The 15958-nt window shown below is 35.3% G+C and overlaps 1 protein-coding gene and 1 long non-coding RNA gene across 5 annotated transcripts in view; one reads left to right on the forward strand and one right to left on the reverse strand.

The window, feature by feature from the left end:
* Positions 1 to 15958, reverse strand: part of GUCY1A2 (guanylate cyclase 1 soluble subunit alpha 2) — a 160734-nt gene that overhangs the window by 20805 nt on the left and 123971 nt on the right. The gene's annotated exons all lie outside the window — the stretch shown is intronic.
* The window catches only part of LOC311430456, a 43702-nt gene continuing 36785 nt past the window's right edge, over positions 9042 to 15958 (forward strand). For all 4 annotated transcript variants that reach the window (XR_014688799.1, XR_014688800.1, XR_014688801.1 and 1 more), the window contains exons 1-2: positions 9042 to 9171; positions 12615 to 12726. This is a non-coding gene — a long non-coding RNA (uncharacterized lncRNA). The remainder of the gene's footprint in view (positions 9172 to 12614; positions 12727 to 15958) is intronic.

Genomic DNA, 15958 nt, shown 5'->3' on the forward strand with positions numbered 1-15958 from the left:
CTGCATAATAGTTTTTAAATCTACAGAAACCATTGACATGTAAGAACCTTGTGGTTTTATTATGACAGGAAACCTTATCAGCCTATTGTACCATAATGATGAGTCTGCATTAAGTTTCATCCCAAAGATAAATTAAAAGAAAGATAAATTAGCTTTTGAAGTACAGGAAGTTTCCATATGACAACTGGGGCCTACAGTTACTTTATACCGGGCAAGTTCCAATGTTAGAACATCTCACAATATTAGATTACCCTTATACACATCACCCATCTCTAAATCAATAACGATTGTGTTCCATTGTTTATCGTTTCTTTTCTAAGAACTTCAATGTCTATAAACTTAACACAAGACAATATAAGAGCTAGATGACAATGAGGATTTTAGTAGAATTTACTCTCCTCTTAAGTCTGGAGCAACTCTCCACAGCTGGCAGCTAACAATTAGCCTAGAAGGCAATTGCTATTGCATACAAAGAGAAAAGAGACTCTGTGATTCTGTGTTTGTATTCTACAAGCAAGAGTCCAAACCTTCACCTTGTATGTAATTGGGAAGGAGTTTATTAGCAGTCCTTATTGACCTTTGTGCTTCACCTCCACAGAGCTTCAGCTTTATGTATGGGGAGTTCCCAGACATATTCCTCCTCAGTGAAATCAAAACACATATTCTTATACGATGATTTTTTTTGGAAGTCTTTCACACAGGCAAAGCCACTGAGTTGAGACAAAGTACTTCAACAGAGCAAAGGGAAGGAGTATGAAGCCAAATGGTGCTCTTTTATACTGAACAGAGGACTTTTGATTCATGTATAGCCAGTACTTCAGCAAGTCAATCAAACTTTCTTGACACTACAAAACAAATATAATAACAATCAAAATTCACATAGTATCATGTACAGCTCTGTTCCCTTCATTGAAAATCTGGGTTAGAAAAGAAATTTGTAATTAAAATGGTTAGTGAAATCAATGAAAAATCACTGTGCAACTAATATAAAATGTAACAGGTTCTACTCCTATATTTAAGTTGCAAATCTACAAGCAATGTGTGATGATGATTGTATCTCAGATGTGACATGAATGGCAATAAACTAGCAGATTACTGTTTATTTCAACTGCTTCAGATAAAATACTCAACTTCACTGCAAATTTAGATGAATATTTAGTATAATTTTGAATGTTTCGGTCTTTTCATGGCTAGAAAAGATTTCAATCTTATTTTCAACCTATTTTTTCAAAGCAATTAGCAAAGACCTGATGATGTAAAGAATATGGCAAAATCTAAACATATGGAAAAAAATTGCTCTGAGATGAAGATGAATCACTTATGGTAAGGAAAGACTTCAACGTGCAGTCTAACCACTTTTCTTCCTTTCATTCAGTGCCCTTCCCCTTTCTGTCCCACACTCATCCCTCCTTGGAGAAATTAAACATTTTCTCCCTTGGAGAGATTTTCTCCCTTGGAGAAAAGAACAAAGCATGGGAACATATAATTCTGGGTTTAGCATGTGTGTCCTATGAAAGAACGAAAGAAAGAAAAAAAGCAATTTTAATACATATATAATAAATAATAAATTTGTTTAGATGTTACGAATTTTGTAAGTACAAAAACTCAAGTGTTAATATGCTTAGTCAAGATGACCTCTGACCATCTGCACAAGCTTTTATCAACAAATTAATTTTTCTATAATCCACAAACATTCACACACACTCAAATAAAACCATATTTATATGTGTGCAAAAGACCAAAACAGAAAGACAAAGAGAGTTTAAGCCTCAATTATTCTTGCATGTTCTTTTGAAAAATGCTAGACAAATTAAACACTGATTTAGTTTTGAATGCAGAAGCAGATGATAGTGTGACATGTCTATAACCTCATTGTTGTCACTGCTGCCCAGCCAACCTTTAATGCTGCTAATTGGGTGAGTTTGGCAGCAGAAGGACACAGATGCCTAGTCCTGGATTTTGCTTTACCAGCATTATCATAACTTGATTCTTTCCTGCTGTTGCACATTTCTGATAGTGCTTTATTTGGAACTTTTCCAGTCAACTTTTTCCACCAAAGCCATCTCTCTTAGGTCAACCTTTGTTAACTCCTTTTGTCTTTTTGTCTTATTTTTCACTCCTTTCCTCCCAGATGCAAGTAAGATATGTTCTCTCAGAAAGAGTCCGTCTATTCTCTGGTGCACTGAATTTGTCATAGCGCACATACACATCATGTACATAATTAGTATAATTGAAAAATAGGAGTAAAATATACAAGTTCTTTTCCCACAAGGAAAAAGAGCAACCAACTCAACAATCCATCTCCCTTAAATTGCTAAAAAGCAACAACAAAACATATTTGTTTTTAAAAATTAATTTAGCCTTTATCAGATGATACATAATCAAATCAATCTGAGAAAAGAAGCAGAAACAAAGTGACCATTCGATCACCTGAAATAAAGTGTTTCCCCCACATAGTACTTTTAAAATTAATAAACAAAAGAAATGACACCGGAAAGCTAAATATAGTTATGATTTTCTAGAGAGAAAAAACAAGAAAATTAGACTTGATGTTATTGCTTCTTTTAGCCTTAAGAAATTAAGGGAAAACAGTCGGAGAGAAAAAAATCATTAGACTTTTCAGAGACTGTAGCTGTGGTTTTATGAAGATTAAATCATGCCAATTTAGTCATTTTTATTTGTATTTAACTTGAGTTGAAATTAAGTGGATAAATGAAATAAAGTACATGAAATACGTCTGAAGTTTATCTTGCTTGTACTTTTACCGAGTAAATAAAAATAAATCATGCAGATTTTTTATTTAATGTGTTCATTAATGACCTGCAATAAATAACATACATTTTAAGTTTACTGATCACACAAACTAAATACATCTAGGAATATACCCCAAACTAAAAATGCACAATTCAAGAGAGAAAATTGAAAAAACCTCTGAAAGGTCTCTTGACCTTTCAAAATGAACTTTAGTTAACATGCAATCTAGTCACATTAAAAAAAGTAAATGCAGCTATAAGCATCATATTACACACTGAATAGTTCCTTCCTTCAGAATTCCAGTTCAACTACACCAAGTGAAAACCTAGGTACTGTCAACAGGAGTGGTTTCAGAAAAGATCAACAATCTGTTCGAATCCTTGAAAGGATCTGTTTAAGGAGGAAAACTAAAACAAAACAAAACAAAACCCACTAGATATTCACAGCCTGACTAACTATTATTCAGTAGGGATATCAAGATAATTATCTACAAATAACTGCAAGGTGTTAATGTCAAAGACGGAGATATGGCAAATGAGGACATAACTAGAATAATAAAATGGAAATGAAGACACAGATAAATATCCAGAGAAGCTTTCTCAGATCTACATAGACTGTATGAATGTCAGCAGACTCCTGAGGCAAGTATGTTAATTTATATTATACAGGTCTTTTTTTTTTTTTAGGACACTAGTAAAATACAGTAAAACATACAAACAAGCAACAACAACAAAAACATCATAACAATGTTGACAGTAAGATGGACAGAATGGATTAATAGATATCTTTCCTAACTATGATGTCCAGCATCATACTTCATTTAAGAACAACTAATTAAAAAGTGGTGATACTTTTGAGTGTTTCAAATGATTGCCAAAAAGTTTGTGTTTCTGTCGTCCTTAATAGCAGGTGAGCTAGGTGATTTTTTTAATATCTTGAAACCGCTTAAAAAGACAGCAGAATTTTGAATATCAGTTTGAAATTAAGTGCAACTCTGTTCACATTCTCCTTTGAATTTCATATAAACTTAGTCTAAACACTTGGGCTGAACTAGGGTTTAGCATTTTGAAAATACCTTCCAAAAGAACTTTGAGAATCTGCTTTATTTCCTTGAACAAATCTAAGTAAAATGAAATCAGTGCTCTGAACTTAGTACAAAGAACACTCAAAAATAATTGAAAACAGTCACTGAGATACAGAGTTGTGTCCAATATTGGAACATCTATTTCTATGGTAATAGGAAGGTGTGAAAATATTAAGAAGAACACATTTATTTTTATTTTTCTGAGAAAATAAATTTATGACTTTTAGCAGATGTCAGGTTGGGAAATATTAATAATAATTAAACATTTTGGAAAACAGATGGATCCCAAACTCAGAAACTTCAGCAGAACTAGGTCTCACAAGGTTTGTACTTTTTCAGGTCCTCAGTGGGCAAAGGGGTGTCTTCAGAGACACTGGGGAGCATGTAAACTGGATCTTAGATCTTGGATCTTAAGCTGGGAGCATGGCAGGGAGACTTGAAGCCTAAAATTTTTTGATATGAACTGGGTGCTTGTAGACTACAGTTCTAGTAGGTGAAATGGGAATGATAGGAGGCTTTCAATCCCTGGAAAGCCATAGTCTACACTGGTCATAAAGAAAGCTGTCAGTATATTCATTAAAACTCATACTGAAAGACATCTTTGGTGTCATTGAATCAAAAGCTTGTTTTGGCAGAAAACTTCTAATCAGATTAGGTTATAAGATTGAATAAGTGACTAGAGAGGAAAATGGAGAATGTACTGATTACATTGAATATATTTTATTTAGAAAATTAACTCAGATTTTTAACACTTCTTTAAAATGATAATATGATGATCTATGTTTAACAACATATTTTTCAGTATTGAGTACACCATATATAATGAATTAGTTCAGTCTTGTCAGGCAGGAAAATTAATAACATTTTTGACAGTCATCTTTTAGGAAGCAGAGAGTCAGTTCTGCTAAAAAAATGCAATTTTACATTGAACTAGTCATTATTTTGGTGTTGTTCTGTTCCTCATCACAGTCACAGTTAAACTGTAGTTTGATGGTTAATATTCAGCTTCATGTGAAAAAGCATTAAAATAAACCTTTTCAGAGGAAATATTTAGGGAGTTGCACATTCAGCCTGCATGAGGATGAGAGAATCACCTCAATAAAAGGTAGCAACTTCCAATGTAAAATTCAACTAGATAGCAACTTCCAATGTAAAATTCAACTATATCCTACAGTGAGTTTCATTCAACGAAACAGTGCAATTTTGAAGGAAGTTCCCCTGTTGTCACTTCTTACTCTACATTGCTTCATTTTAACAAGCAGTTTATGTGTTTGTGAACTAGATCCCTGTCAGATGAAATTAAAGCAGGAGCTGTGCTCAAGATGTACACCAAAAGCAAGAAAACCCCTTATGAGGTTTATTAGGGCCTTATCAGGGTCCAAATCAGCACTTGGTCTTTCAGATCACGTACAGTGGAGGCATTCAGTCAAAGAAACAAAATTAGTCCAAGTGAAACCTCAAAAATATACATTGACTGTAGATGTAAAGGCTTCATCCACTGATCCTTTTCTGTTGCGCTGAGCTACTTGATGAGCAGGCAAACCTATTGGATCATCACTGACAGGGGCAAGAGACCAAAACTAACTATGTAACATTAGTCAGCCAAGCCTGCGATCATGCATTTAAAAATGTACTTTCTAAAATTCAAATCAGCAACTGACATTTTATAACAATTACTTCATTACTAGGTTAAAATGTTATGGCTGTATTAGAAACGTTCAGGACTGAAATGTAAAATGAAAACAATGACATCTTTAATTAGAGTTGTAAGGCCCATAAAATTAATAGATTTGCTTATATAAAATGCTGTAGATGAACCTTCAATGAAATTAGTCAAAACACATTTAAGATTTCTCTCTGCAAAATTTTTTAATCCCAGAAGCTTCCCACATTAAGGGTTTGGCTTCATACATTTCAAAGCTGTTGCATGTTAAATTCTAATTACTTTATAAAAGGTAGGCAGTGTGAGTACAAAAGATACTTGCAACAATAGACTGCATTATGGTGTGTCTCAAAGCTCATTATAAAGCAGCTACTACAGTGGACTGTGTCTGATAACTCACCACAGTTTTTCTTCATTTAGTCTTACTTAGAAATTGATCTTGGTCTGTAAGCAAGTTCAGAGAATCCTAATGCACTTCTAATAATCCCCATGGGAAAGATGAATAATATTCAAACTACTTATTCCACAGATAACATTCCCTATAGTAGAAATGTGGGAGAGTAATGAAAACTTATTTTCTCCTCTCTGAAGTCAAATAATTATTTTCTATAAAAATAAACAGGAGCTTTATTCACACCGGCGACCATCCAAAATCATGTAGCTGAACTTAATAAGTGAATGTGAGCAAAAAGAAGTAAATCTTCTTTAAAATGTACATTTAATTAATATCCCTTTAAATTATAGAACATAGCACCTCAAAAAGCATGAAGATTTTTTAAAATTACACCAAAGTGTGAAGAACCTGTTGACAAGAAGTACACTTTCATAGTCATCACAAACAAATAAAGTCAAGCAAACATGAAAACTTTGTAGGTTTTTTTTTTGTTGTTGTTGTTGTTTTGTTTTTTTCCAAAGCAAGAAAAGATATTCCCATATTAGGAATATTTTTAAAGCCATATCCGCACTTTAAGTTTTCAGTGAGGCATAGAGACTCCAAACTTTCTTAAGATGTGCTTGCCTCAATATAACCGTAAAAGCATGGCATTGTAACTGAGTCAGCCCAAATGGCCTTAAAGACTAATGTCCTGGCTTAAACCATGGAAGTCATCAACACCTATGAAAAAATACCAGAAAAAGTCAAGCACAAAGGGATGCCTTTCCAGGTTTCTTTGCTTTTAACTTGTTGTGACATGGGGCCTTCTAAGGCAAAAGACAAATCAACTCTGCTGAGTGCATATCCTGTGATGCTTTCACTAGACTCTTATGGACACCCGAGCTAACTGGTGTAAAGCTGGAACACACAGCATTTGATATCTGCCTCTCCCTTAATTGCCAGTGTATTTCTGGTCTTCTGTCTTTGCTATTTTTTTCAAAGCTATGCAGAGGGTGGGTTCCTCAAAAGTTCACTGGATTCAATTTGTTGTAGACCACAAGCACTAATTAATGGCAGCATACTTCACTGCAGCTCTTTTTTCCTTAGTCTGCCATCCTATCTGTAAGGACAATAAAAGAACAAAAAAAATCTGTAAGGATAATAAAACTGTCCTTAAAATGTGACTCAGCAGCAAGTGTCCCTCCTCCCCTCTACATGTCCTTGACATTATTTAAACAAATTGATTCACTAGAAAAATGTCATACAATAGATTTTTAAATACTTTTTATAGGAACAGAACCTTTTCTTCTTAACCTGGAGAATCCTGGAATCCCTCCCAAAAAATTCTTTCTAAAAGAAGCAGTTTTGATAACATGCTGTTTCCGTGGAGGTCACAAATGCTATTTCTGACATCACTTCAGTCCAGTCCAACAAAGTTTAAAACAGAAAGTACCATCACATCACATGAATTGGCTGACTGCATTTCCACCCAGTTACCCCGTGCTGACACCAATAGCTAACAGCACACTGCAGAAGGTCTCCTGAATTGCACAAAATTGCACAAAAACAGTGTCTGACCCATTTTAATTAACTCTCCCTGACACAAAGTTTTTCTGAAAAATTATTTAGGTCAAAGACAAGGAAGGATAGCAGAGAGGAATGCAAGCTGGTGAGTGGGCAGTATGCTGGGGGCTGGTTATGATGCCTGAGTTTACAGAGACGAGCTATAGGGAAGGGAGGAGAGGTTGTAGCAGTTAAGGGTACAAGACAGAAAATAAAATACAGGCCTCTTTCACAGCATTCATAGAAAGGATGACAAAGCCTGTTAATCCATATTAATCTATGGAGATTTTAAATGCTGGAATTTCCCAGACCTAAAGGCTATAACCTATGTGCCTGCACATAATCACATGATGTAAACAAGAATTTTGCTTGCAGAAAACACCTCAAAAATAAAATTCTAATACAAGGCAAAACAAAAGTTTGGGAGAAGAGGAATGTAGAGAGAGGACCAATGTTAAGCTAAATTTTAACAATCTAAATCCATAGTGCAACTTACAAGCAACTACAAAGATGCACAACTCATTTACACACCAGACCTCCAGATGTGTCATGGCAAATGCAGGAAAAGTATAATGGCTATAATGACATCGGGCTATAAAAGTTACACCTTCTGCTAGCCCAAAGTAATGGAAGAACCTATTAGTCACTTCCTCAATTTGGAACCTTGTCCCACTAAATTAGAAGTATATTCAGGAAGTAGCTGCATCAGGATGTGAGGGCATTATTCATAATATTGTCATTACTGTGCAAGACACATCAGGAGATGGACTTTTAGAAATGTCTGCAAACAAAATGAATTAAAATTCTCCATTAAAATTTCTCCATGGCAAAATAAACTACACTCACATCTGCATCATCCCCACTTCCTGCTGAGGAAAACACAAGTCTAGTTAAAGATTTGATCATGTGTTCTTGGAAAGGAAGCAGCAGCAAAACTGGTAGCACAAACCCCTCTCACATAAATTTCCACACATTTCAGTGCTTTCTACTGACTGTTGCATGATTCTTACACACAGGGAATGAATTCAGTTCTAAAGGTATACAACCACTAACCAAGTTTTTCCTGTTGGCTTCTTTCTGTTTTTGCTTTTTTTGTGAGGAGTGATGGGAGAGTACGGAGAATGATTTTTAGGAAGTTGTCAGGGTTTCACGTTGTTTTTCTGTCTTCAGAAGACCAAATTAAAAGCAGTCTGTTGCAATTTGGTCCTAGTTCCAAACAAAGGCATTTACAGAGAGATTTTTTGGGTTTAAGATGTCCCTTACATAGAGAATGTTCTCAAATATATGCTTATTTCTAACTAGATCTCCAAGAAGGGAGACTCCACAACATCTCTGGGCAATCTGTGCCAGTGCTTGGTCACTCTCAAAGTAAAAAAAAAGAAAAAAAGAATAAAAGAAAAATAAAAAATCTGATGTTCAGGGGGAAGCTTTTGTCTTTCCATTTGTGCCCATGGCCTTTTGTCCTGGCACTGAGCACCACTGAAAGGAGACCAGATCCGTCCTCTTTGCAGCCTCCCTTCAGGTATTTATAGACATTGATAAGATCCCCCTGTGCTTTTTCTTCTCCAGGATGAACAGTCCCAGCTCTTTCAGCCTTTCCTTATAGGAGAGGTGCTCCAGACCCTCCGTTATCTTGGTGGCTCTTTGCTGGATGCAGCTTCAGCTGGCTCTACTTACAGAAAAGTTGAAAAACAGAAAAAGAATGATATACCTGACTCAAGCTTCTACATCAAGGTATGTTGAGGTCTGTAGGACGACTGCAGAATACCATGGTAAGCCTCACTGAAAACTTGATTGGAAACTCTTAAGTATATTACAGTTTGTAGATTATAGAGTGTGGCTTTATAAATTTGTTTAGCTATAACTAGAGAGACAGTTCTACTATGAGAATAACCTTTATTAACCACTCTGCAAAAAAAATAAAATTCATTTTTACAAACAATCATTTTGATTCTGAATGATAGTTCATTTCTTTCTAGTGATGAACACTCAGAACTAAACACTTTACTGGTGAACAGATATTTACAAAATTAATCTCATCTCCTGTAAACAATAGTGTTTGTGTGTGAACAAGAGAAGTCTTTATTTAGCTTTTTATCATTCCTTCTCATGCACTAGAAGGTTTTGCTCTGTCCAAGGAGAAAAGATGTCACATAATTTAGGTTACCAATGCTCACAATATTCACACAATGCAACAAATGGAAAAAATCAAGGAAGATCTCATGAAAAACAAAAAGGCTAAAAATTCTTTGGCATGTGCTCAGAAATAATGAAAGCTTTGAGAACAGAAGAAGGATGTCATAGTCTCCTCAATATGTTTATACTTAGCAATTTCACAAGCTCTCTACTAAGCCATTGGGGAGGAAATGGCAGTGCATAAGCAACCATAAAATGTTGTAGGGTAACCAGACTGAAATAGATGCCATGACCTCAGTCAGAGCACACACTTTTTTTTTTTTTTTTTTTTTTTTTATTATCTCAGATATCCTAGCCATAAAGTGTGTCATGTCTTCAGAAAAACAAGCTGACATTTAGCTGCAGAGGTCTCTGACTAGGACTAGGCAATATATTAGATAAGAAAATAAAGACAACTATACTGTATCAAACCAAAAGACCATCTAGTTCAATACTGTGGCCATGAAAGTAGATGCAACACTTGAAGAATGAGCCCAGTATGTAGGGACAGTACCCTGGAGACAAATGGGGTTAAATGAAAGACTCACTGGAGCCTGTGAAAATTTTCTTTTCATTTTGGCAGAGAAAATGTTTTATACAGTGCCAAACATAATGTAATCATTCTTTGTTCTCCCCAAAAATTTAAGAAAATGGAGACAGTAAATTTGAATATCAAATACCTTCCTAAGAGATGTGAGGTTTTGTGGTAAACACATAGAGAAATATAAAAACCAAACAATCAAGCAAACAAAATAGAACAACAACAAAAATTCCTGAATTTAAACTCCACAACATATTTAATTTTCACCTTTGAGAAAGTTCTTATGCACACGTAGTCCAGTGAAATGGAGACTGGTGTTTTGTACTTAAAGATAGTGGAACTGCCTTCAGCCCGCAACAATATTTCAGTGTTTAAGATATCTTGTCCATATTAAAATTAGTATTTGTTGAAATTTAATTAGTGTTTGAAAGTATATATAGGGAAAGACTCAGTTATTTATTTTGGAGACATTTTCATGTTGCCTCAGTGCACAGAAGCTAACACAGTAAGGTGACATCTACAGAAAATATCCATCACTGTATTTTTTGAAGCTGTATGGATTTCTCAGGCTTCCATAGGCTTTACAGTTGAAATTGCGATTATCCCAAAAACTACATGTAAATCAAAATTGAAAACACTGTCTGAACTGTCTGAACTCCCATTCTCTTGAACACATGCTATTGGCTTCTGTTTTATAAAATGTAGCTCCACGAACATATTTTTAAGTTAACAATTTTATTTTTTTAAGTATAACTATCCTACTGTGTCTGAGCAGTAAAGTTACTGAGATTTCCCAGCATGATATGTTAAGGGCAAGTTCTGTACTGTAAGTGTCTTGAAACGAACTCATCCAATAAACCTTGATTATAGTCTGTTTCAGTTCATACAGATTCAAGGGATTACTGAAATACATTTTCCCTCCTAGATTTTAATGTTATGGTATTTGTACTTCCCTTTGATATAAGCATACTCTTTTAATCATAAAACACATGAGCTATTGAAAAGTGGCAAAATTAGACATTCAACAATCATTCTTACTATTAACCATAACACTAGTCTGTAAGTCTATAAACTGCTCATGTGGGTGCACACCAGTCACACGTAGGTTTGCTGAATCTGGCCTTTCATTAAATACCTACATAATATATAGATGTGGAATACTTATGTATATTTAAGGAACAATTTCTATTTGTTATGATGATTCAGAGTTTTTGTTGTTATTACCTAAACCTAAATATAATTATGTGTGGGACATGGACTTGGATATTAACTAATTTTTTTAGGTGAATATCTCTTAGCATTCACTTCAGTAAGTCCAGAAAGATAGATGTTTACAAGTGAATCAAAAATAGAGCAGTTTAGAGCAAACAAGTATCAGTGAAATGCATACAAGCGTGAAAGTCTACAGTGATTTGGTAGATGCAAGTCCATCATTTTTTAATTCGACACGACTATGGTAGTTCTTATAAAACACACATTCCTTAAATGTATTCATAGTTGAATAAAAATGTGCAACTGAAATAAAATTTATTTTTAAAACATACTCAACACCTCAGATAGTCAAGTATCCTATAAGCAAAGGCTCTCACAGATTGGATTAAACCTTCAGAGTCATCTATTTACACCCATAAAAGTAAAAGAGAGAAAAAAAGAGAAATCCAGAGACTTGCAGATAAATTATGGTTCATGCTAATTTTAATGCCTAAGAGACATTCCACACTTTTTTGGTTTTACAAGATGGTACAGTTCTAACACTGTGTAAATTCTTGAACACATACATACTTGTTATGCAGATACAAAAATTTTAAGTCTTTATATATGCCTTCCAGTATCTGCAAACTGATATTCAGAAACAGCTTCACCTCAGAAAATCAAAGGTTAAACAAAGGTAGATAAGTGTAAAAGATTTTCTACTCAAGTCAAACGACTTGAGCTCAGGTCCCAAACCACTAAGATTCACAAATGTATAGGTAGCTAACCTAGTTTAAATTGTTTCCATTACTTATAACCTATGGACTATTTTTGCTAAAATGAGTAGGAATTGTGATCAAACCCAGAACTGACCAGCAGTGCTATTTTCTAAGTTTAAGCAAGCAGTGTTTTGTGAGATTATGATTTTTAAATAATATTGGGAAGAAAGTACAATAACTAGTTACTGAAGTTGGTGTATAAAAAGCTCTGCAAACTGGAAAAGATAAAAAGTCAACCACAAGCTGAAAAAAAAAAAAAAAAATCACAAATAAATACCACATAAATAAAGACCACAATTCTATAACCACACATCATAAAAACACCTTTTACAATTGACTATACACAGTTTGGAGTGGGTAGGGATTTTAATTGTCCTACTTGAGATGTTCTGCAGAGGCCTGATTTTCAGACCACAAAACTCAACTTTTTATTAACAATAAGACCACCTTCTGATCACAGCTTTTTTTTTTTTTTTTTTTTTTTCTTTCAGAAAAACACTAATATTTATTGGAATAATTGGAAAGATGTCCATCATTTTATATTCCTTTTTGGTCATTGTCACTGTCATAGAGTACTCAAAAAACAGAAAAGACTTCTTGAAGGTAAGGTTCAATCTGTGTCTTTTAAGTAAAACAGACTGATGCTCACAACAGATACAAATCTAATTCTGTAAGGAGTTTGTAGCCACAGTGTGATTTCTAAAAGACCAGCCTGTAGAAATAACAGTAGTAAAGTAGTAACAACAGCAGTTAGCTCCTCGCCAAAAGAACAAAAGAACTCTAGAAACTGCACAGTCAAAAATAACCTATTTTTTAAACTTTTTTTTTTTTTTTTTTTTTTTGGTAAAGGTAGTTTTCATCCATTTTCTAAATATATCATCTACTACCAAGCAAGCTGTAATGGAAAGAAAAATAATATTTCATAGAAAGACAACAGAAAAGACACAATTTTAATAAGGTATTTAGGGATTTAATTACTCACTTTCCATTTCAACTCATGTAAGAGATGTCTCTACATCCACAGAAGACTGGAAGCATACCCTTTTGTAAAGAGTATCTTATGTTTCCCAGATGAACACCAAATTTCAAGAATACAAATATATCATCACTGTAGATAAGCTTGTTTTAATCAGTTTCTGTCTCTTTAAATTTCAAGATAATGGTGGAAACTTTAGGGTTATAATCTTTATCTGAATGTCAGGATTATCTTGTTCACTCTAAGAAAACTACATCTCAGCAAGAATAGGAATGAAATTATCCAACGCATTGTGTTTGCTGGTGTGGATATTTACTTTCCCTGAATGAAAATGAGATCTCAGAGATCTATCATTTCTCATCTTAGTCCTCAGGGCTGATTCTTTTTCCTGTAAGAAAGTTTCAAACCCACATAAGAATCATGTCTTCCTGCTGGGTAATAATCTTTTGGATCCTTCCAAGTTCTGCCAGCTGGGAGAAATTCCAGTACAACCTAACCCATCATCTTTCTTTTTATTCCCCTAATCAAATGGTTCACATGCTATGAAGAAACTAAAAAGCCCCTATCTGAACATCCTTAAACTATTTTACCTTGTTTCTTCTTTTCCATTAAAAACTAATGTCTCTCCTCTCCTCTCCTCTCCTCTCCTCTCCTCTCCTCTCCTCTCCTCTCCTCTCCTCTCCTCTCCTCTCCTCTCCTCTCCTCTCCTCTCCTCTCCTCTCCTCTCCTCTCCTCTCCTCTCCTCTCCTCTCCTCTCCTCTCCTCTCCTCTCCGCTCCTCTCCTTTCCAGTATAAATGCAAAACCCAAAATCAGACACAAGATATACCAGAACGTACAGATCATTTTGTCTACAGAAAAGTTCAGGTTATTCAATATAAAGCCTCTGAAGTCCTTTATTTACATTTAATGACTTTTACTCTAGTTTAAATTTAAGGACGACATTTGAACAGAAGAAGCTGTCACAAGTTCCTCTGAAGTATTAGCATTTTTTCCAAAATGCTCTGTCTCATATGAAAGGAAGCTGAAATACCATTAAACGTTTAGTTTATGGATTTATTTATGACAGGAAATACATTCTTCCTCAGGGAATGAAACTATTCTAAAACAGTTGAACAATGTTTCCGAACTTGTCAGCTTCAAACAGAAGGCCAAGTATTATCCTTTGGCATCCACCCCCCATCTGAACTGTTCACTCAAATATAGCACAGAATCATGACTCACTGTTTAGCACAGCATAATGACAACAGATATGTGATAGAGCTTTCTAAATGGTGCATAAAACAGCAGACTTTGACTTTTACTCTCAGAGGTGTGTGTGTTGGAGGAAATGGAGGAAGAAAAGTAGTGAATTCTCATTAAAAAATACAACTGCTTTGCCTTGGTCTTGCAAAGGGATGCTAGCAGCTGCTTCTAAAAATCCCCTAAATATGGAGTATGCAGCCAGAGCTGTATAAAGGTTAACATATCTACGGGATTACCCAGTGGGGCTGAGAAAGACACAACCCAAAAGCAGCTCTTCTGGGAATCTGTGCAAGGCTCTGCTGTCAGTTCAGGGCCAGAAAAGACAATGGTTACCAAGGTGCTCTTCCTCACAAGATGGGAAATCTTTCTGTCGGCAGGGCTGGTAGTAGCCCTTTTCTGCAGTGAGCATAGTCCTCCCAGCAAAATTATATTAACAGATGGAGAAACCTGACAAAGGGACAAGGTAACTACACCTTTTCAATGCATAACAGAGCATATGCAGTATAAAAAAAGTAGGCATGGAGCAGCTCAGCTCCATTTTTTGTTGTTTTCTTTTTAATTCTTGTGGACCTCATTCAAAAGTATCCATGCAGTAGGAAACAAAAGAGAGGGGAGAAGAAAATGTAGAAGAGGACCTCTAATGTGATTTTCTCTCCTATCTGCAGGAGGGTGAAAGAGAAAGGAGATATGCTAGCACCGTCACCTAGCACAATGAATGCCCAAGTTGCATCATCCAGGAGGATGTGTTACTTCTCCATATCAGAGGGCTTCTGTGTACATACCATCTTTTGCTTACAGAATAGTGTCAGATAAAAGGAGGCTGATTTGCCTCACTATTTACTGGCTCATTATGACCCCAGATAAAAGCAATTGGTTTAGGCAACTCCACTGTTTGGACCCTTGGAAAAAAGAAAGAAAATGAAGGGACATTGGTGAAGTACTGGTGGTTCTGAAAATAAAATACTACACAGCCTGGAAAATACAACATATGTGACAGAGGACAGTAAAGGAGGTTCCTCACTCCTATCACTAGCATGGGCCAGAAGAGGCTTCCTTAAGAGAAGCAGACCAAAAAGCAGGTGCAGACAGCTTGGATGCTGAAGCACAAGGAGAGGCAGATGCTGTAGCAATACAACACAGGGCAGCAGCTGCCTGGCAGTATCTCAGCAGCTGGAAACATAGACACCTAGGTAAAGACCACATCTACAGCTGTAAAAAGCAAAGTCTTCTCCCCACTAATTCCCACTCAGAGGTCTTTGTCAGAGCACCTGTGTCTATTAACTCAGTGAGGAAGCAATTCAAAACTAGCAGCGTTTTCTGTGGCTGGACTCCACAAAAGAACTATTTATACGCAAAAATCTGTGCTTGCTTCTCGGTGTACTACTATTTACTTTCCATGAATTTTCATTCGCTTGTGTATTTTGTCTTATCAATACTTAGGGTTTTGTTTTTTTGTTGTTGTTGGTTTTTGTTTGTTTGTTTGTTTGTTTAGCATTTTCCATCTCTTCTCCGTCTCAGAAGACAGGAAAAATACTCTCATAGCTGACAGTGGAAATCTGTCTTTTAGGTCTTATATGACAGAAAGACACACTTAAGGGAAGAAGATATTCAAGACA

Source organism: Aythya ferina (assembly GCF_964211825.1).
Source record: "Aythya ferina genome assembly, chromosome: 1".
NCBI classification, from domain to species: domain Eukaryota; kingdom Metazoa; phylum Chordata; class Aves; order Anseriformes; family Anatidae; genus Aythya; species Aythya ferina.